Here is a 6,882-nt window from a genome sequence, read left to right on the forward strand (position 1 = left end):
TCTTCCCCAGATTTCTTCATCCTGATCAAATACTCGAGAGTGGTGGCCCCCATAGATAGAAAAGGAAAACACTGTTCGTTTTAGCCTGGAAGTTCTAGGCTGTAACCTCCCTCTCTAGACTGAAAGTTCGCTGTGGGAAGAGAATGTGTCTACCAACTCAGTTACATTGTACCTTTCCAAGAATTTAGCACAGTACTCTGCACACAGTAAATGCTCAATAAATGCCACTGATTGATTGGTTCATTGATTGAGAAAAAAGGGAAAAGAGGAGGAGGTGAAATAAGTTTCCCAAAGTCAGACAGGAGATAAATGGTGAAGCAAGGATTAGAACCCAGGACCTCTGATTCCCAGGCCCAAGCTCTTTCAATAGACCATGATGGGACTCTATAATAGAAGTCCTCATACTAGGAGATACTTTAACAAAGATTAAACAGTAGTTTAATGTCATTCATTGTTAAGGAATATAGCACAAAATGGTATTTCATTTTCTTATTCCATAACTTTTGGAACAAATTCTAATTTATAACGTGTAATTCTATGAGAAAAAATATTCACTTTGATATTTACCCAGGTCCCACACCATTTATGTACATATCCTTATACTCTATTATTTTTTCTATCTGTAATGTATTTCAATTTCTAGCTCCCCCTGTTTATCATAAACGCCCTATGAGCAGTTATTGCATCTACTAATTCTGTTATATACTACTTTCTCAACCACACAGTACAGCAATCTGTACATAATAACCATGATGGTTCGAATAATTTTATTTGGCACATTTCTTTGGTGAGACAAAGATGATAAATGAAATGGGAGAAGTGATGTTCACAGGCTGTAGCTAATGGAAGGCAAAACGACCTAGGAAAAGAGAGTGGGAATGGAATTGCGTAGTTGTAATTGATTTATTTAAATTAATCATCATCTTCATCATCATCATCAATCGTATTTATTGAGCGCTTACTATGTGCAGAGCACTGTACTAAGCGCTTGGGAGGTACGAATTGGCAACATATAGAGACAGTCCCTACCCAACAGTGGGCTCACAGTCTAAAAGGGGAAGACAGAGAACAAAACCAAACATACTAACAAAATAAAATAAATAGAATAGATATGTCCAAGTAAAATAAATAAATAAATAAATAGAGTAATAAATATGTACAAACATATATACATATATACAGGTGCTGTGGGGAAGGGAAGGAGGTAAGAAGTGGGGGAAGGAGAGGGGGACGAGGGGAAAAGGAAGGAAGGGGCTCAGTCTGGGAAGGCCTCTTGGAGGAGGTGAGCTCTCAATAGGGCCTTGAAGGGAGGAAGAGAGCTAGCTTGGCGGATGGGCAGAGGGAGGGCATGCCAGGCCCGGGGGATGACGTGGGCCGAGGGTCGATGGCGGGACAGGCGAGAACGAGGTACGGTGAGGAGATTAGCGGCGGAGGAGCGGAGGGTGCGGGCTGGGCTGTAGAAGGAGAGAAGGGAGGTGAGGTAGGAGGGGGCGAGGTGATGGACAGCCTTGAAGCCGAGGATGAGGAGTTTCTGCCTGATGTGCAGATTGATTGGTAGCCACTGGAGATTTCTGAGGAGGGGAGTGATATGCCCCGAGCGTTTCTGGACAAAGATAATCCGGGCAGCAGCATGAAGTATGGATTGAAGTGGAGAGAGACATGAGGATGGGAGATCAGAGAGAAGCCTGATGCAGTAGTCCAGACGGGATAGGATGAGAGCTTGAATGAGCAGGGTAGCGGTATGCATGGAGAGGAAAGGGAGGATCTTGGCAATGTTGCGGAACTGAGTCCGGCAGGTTTTGGTGATGGCTTGGATGTGAGGGGTGAATGAGAGAGCGGAGTCGAGGATGACACCAAGGTTGCGGGCTTGTGAGACGGGAAGGATGGTAGTGTCATCAACAGAGATGGGAAAGTCAGGGAGAGGGCAAGGTTTGGGAGGGAAAACAAGGAGTTCAGTCTTGGACATGTTGAGCTTTAGGTGGCGGGCAGACATCCAGATGGAGATGTCCTGAAGGCAGGAGGAGATGCGAGCCTGGAGAGAGCAGGGGCAGTGATGTAGATCTCGGTGTCATCAGCGTAGAGATGATAGTTGAAGCCGTGGGAGCGAATGAGGTCACCAAGAGAGTGCGTGTAGATCGAGAACAGAAGGGGACCAAGCACTGAACCTTGGGGAACCCCCACAGTAAGAGGATGGGAGGGGGAGGAGGAGCCTGCAAAAGAGACTGAGAATGAGCGACCAGAGAGGTAAGAGGAGAACCAAGAGAGGACGGAGTCTGTGAAGCCAAGGTCAGATAGCGTGTTGAGGAGAAGGGGGTGGTCCACAGTGTCGAAGGCAGCTGAGAGTTCGAGGAGGATTAGGACAGAGTAGGAGCCGTTGGATTTGGCAAGCAGGAGGTCATTGGTGACCTTTGAGAGGACAGTTTCCGTGGAATGTAGGGGACGGAAGCCAGACTGGAGGGGGTCGAAGAGAGAGTTGTTGTTGAGGAATTCTAGGCCGCGCGTGTAAACAACTCGTTCAAGGAGTTTGGAAAGGAATGGTAGGAGGGATATGGGTCGATAACTAGAAGGTGAGGTGGGGTGAAGAGAGGGGTTTTTTTAGGATGGGAGAGACATGGGCATGTTTGAAGGCAGAGGGGAAGGAACCAGTGGACAGTGAGCGGTTGAAGATGGAAGTTAAGGAGGGGAGAAGGGATGGAGCGAGAGATTTCATGAGATGAGAGGGAATGGGGTCAGAAGCACAGGTGGCCGGAGTAGCGCTTGAGAGGAGGGAGGAGAGCTCCTCTGAGGATACTGCTGGGAAGGATGGGAGAGTATCAGAGAGTGTTGAGATCCGGGGGGTTGGAGAAGAGGGGAAAGAGACTTTGGGGAGGTCGGACCTGATGGATTTAATTTTGGTAATGAAGTAGGAGGCCAGATCGTTGGGGGTGAGGGAAGGAGGAGGGAGAGGAACCGGGGGCCTGAGAAGGGAGTTGAATGTACGGAAGAGCTGGCGGGGGCGATGGGCATGGGTGTCAATAAGGGAGGAGAAATAGTTTTGTCTGGCAGAAGAGAGGGCTGAGTTAAGGCAGGAAAGGATAAACTTGAAGTGAACGAGGTTGGCATGGTGTTTAGACTTCCGCCAGCAGCGTTCGGTAGCTCGAGCATAAGAGCGAAGGAGGCGGACAGTGGCAGTGATCCAGGGCTGTGGGTTAGTGGTACGAGAGCGGCGAAGGGAAAGGGGAGCGAGTGAGTCTAGATGAGTAGAACGTGTAGAGTTGAGAGCAGTAATCTGATCATCAAGACTGGGTAGAGAGGAGAGGGCTGGGTAGAGAGGAGAGGAGAGGGATGTCTGTCTCCCCCTCTACACTTTAACTCGTTGTGGGCAGGGAATGTGTTTCCTACACTGTTATATCATACTCTCCCAGGGGCTTAGTACAGTGCTCTATACACCATGAGTTATCTGTAAATACTATTGGTTGACTGATTGATTGGATGAAGGAGGTAGGAAGAGGGCAGATCTGGAAGGGACAGGATCAGAGTCCCTGAGTGTGGACTGATTCAGGATTGATGTACCTCATCCCGCTCAACTCGGGCTCTCCCAGAGATTCAGGATGGACGTGTTAGAATCTGTCTCTTTCTCTATATGCCTGCGGGGGGCGCTGCCCTCAGCCTCCTCCTTGGGACAGAGATTGGTGCAATGCTTGATCGAACTCATGCCCTCATGATCAATCAAGGACAGGAGGTTGGAAGCCGAAGGGAAGGGAGGAACGTGAAAGATTTGGTAGATAATCAGGGAAATCATCTCAGGAAAATCAATACCCTCTGAGGGACTCCAATGGAGTCTTGTGTTCGTGGGGAGGGGCTGCATTTGAACCCTCGCCTTCGAGTGTCCAACTGCCCGAGCCTGGCCCTGGAGGGTCTCCCCTGATTGTTCCCCGTTTAAGGATTTTCCTTCCGCTCCAGCAGCCGCCCTCTGGTGTTCCTGTCAGGACTTAGCAGGATCACGAAGGCCTTGGGCCCAAAGATGCAGCTGAGGAGCCCGGTGCCAGAGGCTAGGATGGAGAATACTTCCACGGTCACCATGTCCTTGCCCTTGGTGCTCAGGTAGGTGGGCAGGAAGGAGACCCAGATGCTGCAGAACACCAGCCTGCAGAACGTGATGAACCTGGCCTCACTGAAGTTGTCTGGCAGCTTCCTGGCCAGGAAGGCCATCGTGAGGCTGACCAGGGACAGGAGCCCCATGTAGCCCAGGATGCAATAGAAGGAGGCAGAGGAGCCCTCGTTTCGCTGGATAATGATGACCCTGGCTTTGGACGCCACGTTCACGTCGGGTAACGGGATGGGGAGGGAGGTCCCCAACCAGACCGTGCAGATGCCCACTTGCCTAAGAGAGCTGACACAGACGATGGAGGAATGCGCCCTGGGCCCAGCCATGTCCTAATTCTGCTCCCCGGCCCGGTAGCCTTGAAATCCAGGATCACGGTGACTGTCTTAGCCAACACAGTAGAAATGGCCAAGGTGAAGGTGACTGTGAACGCCATCTGTCGTAGGAGGCAGGTGGCCGGGTCGGAGAAGCCACCAAAGGTCAAGGAGGACAGGAAGCAGAGCAGGAGGTCAGTGACGAACGTGTAACTGAGGCTGCGGTTGTTAGCTTTCACTATAGGGGTGTCCTGGTGGTGGATAAAGACCCCCAAAACCTGGTGGGTGAGGAGAGAGAAACAGAAGGCTAAGGACACCAGAACAATTCCCAAAGGTTCCTCATGGGAAAGGAAGACTACGACTTTTGGGTTACACTGCTGTCTTTGACAATTTGGAAATTCGTCTTCGGGGCACTTGACTCATTGATCCATATCCGAAAGGAATAAATAGGATTTCCCTCCTCACCTGGGACCATATGTGAATTTCTGGCCCCTGGGAGTGGGAAGTTCACAATAAAGTTCACAAAGTTGCAAAGGAAGGCAAAGAGAAGCAACCAGGGGAATAAGATGAATGGAGAAGCTGCTTTCAAAGGACTGGGATATGTCTACCAACTCTGTTTGATACTCTTCCAAGTGGTTAGTATATAGTGTTCTGCATACAGTAATCACCCAGTTAATATCATTGATTGACTGGAATGATGTTTGGTTCAGTCTGCCCAGTTACATTTGCACTTGGAGTTTTGTGATGTATTCAACTCCACCCTGCTCTACCCTGCAGTCCATATCATTAATTTATTTGAATGTCTATCTCTCCCTCTAGACTGTAAGCTCCCTGACGGCAGGGAACGTACCTACCAACTATTATATTGTACATTCCCAGGCACTCAGTGCAGTGCTCGGCACATAGTAAGCACTCAGTTAATATGATTGATTGAGGGCCGGGAATGTGTCTGAAAACTCTGCTGGCTTGTGCTCTCCCAAGTACTTAGAACAAGTAGGTGCTCGATTAGTACCACTGATTGATTGATTAATGACAGGTGAATGAGGAAAGCCACCCAAATTGCAAGGCTGTGGACCGGGCACAGAATCCAATCCCGATGAGACAACAGGGCATAGAATAAGCTAGGGGATTCGACTGTCTCACATCCTGCTTCCAGCCTGGCCTAGTGGATGGAGCTGGGGCCTAGGAGTCAGAAGGACGAGGGTTATAATCCTAGCTCTGCCACATGTCTGTGGTATGACCTTAGGCAAATCAGTTCACTTCTCTTTGCCTCAGTTACCTCATTTGTAAAATGGGGATGAAGACTGTAAGCCCCATTTGGGGCAGCATGGTGTAGTGGATAGGACACGGGCCTGGGAGTAAACAGGTCATGGGTTCTAATTGTGGCTCTGCCATGTATCTGCTGTTTGAACTTGGGCAAGTCACTTCAGTTCTCTGTGCCTCAGTTATCTCATCCATACAATACTAATAATAATGATGGCATGGGGGCACAAAGTCTTAATCACCATTTTACAGGTGAGGTAACTGAGGCATAGAGAAGTTAAACGACTTGCCCAAAGTTACACAGCTGGCAATTGGTGGAGCTGGGATTTGAACCCATGACATCTGACTCCAAAGCCCTTGCTCTTTCCACTGAGCCACGCTGCTTCTCTATGGAGACTGAGACTGTTAACCTCATGTGGGACAGGGACTGTGTTCACACAGTTGGCTTGTATTCACCTCAGTACTTGGTACAGTGCTTGGCATATAGTAAGCACTTAAAAATGCTACAGTTATCATCATTATTATTACATAGACTGTGTCCAACAGGATTAGTTGGTATCTACCCTAGAGCTTAGAACAGTACCTAGCACATAGTAAGCAGTAAACAGAAACCATAAAAAAGTCTAAGCATCTTGGTGCCTCTGTCAGAGACTTAGGCACGGGTAATAATAATTGGAGCATTTGTTAGGTGCTTACTATGTGCCCAGCACTGTACTGAGTACTGGAGTAAATACAAGATCATCTGGTCCCAAATGGGGCTCACGGTCTAAGTAGGTGGGAGCCCTGCTATTGATTCCACATTTTTCAGATGAAGGAACTGAGGCGCAGAGAAGTGAAGTGACTTGCCCTAAGTCACACAGCTGACAAGTGGCAAAGCCGGGATTAGAGCCCACGACCTCTGATTCCCAAGCCCATGCTTTTTCCACTGGGCCACGCTGCTTCCCTAGACACCTAGGAAATGCTTAACAAACATCACAGTTTTTGTTCTTATTATCATTATTATTTCTCGCTCTCAGAAAGCTCTCCCCGAATGTCCTGCCCGGCTCACTGTTGTTTGACCGGTAATCACTATTTTCTGCGGACTCCTACCCATCTGTTTGCTGTTCTCTCCCTTGGCACTGGGCATGCAGCCGTAGCAGCAGGCGGCTTTCCCTTCCCGAGCTGTTTACCTGAATCCTGGCCGGCAGCTCTCTCTACCGTGTGGATTGGAGGTTCTGTGTG

This window comes from Tachyglossus aculeatus, unplaced genomic scaffold (assembly GCF_015852505.1).
Source record: "Tachyglossus aculeatus isolate mTacAcu1 unplaced genomic scaffold, mTacAcu1.pri scaffold_124_arrow_ctg1, whole genome shotgun sequence".
In the NCBI taxonomy this organism is placed as follows: Eukaryota; Metazoa; Chordata; class Mammalia; order Monotremata; family Tachyglossidae; genus Tachyglossus; species Tachyglossus aculeatus.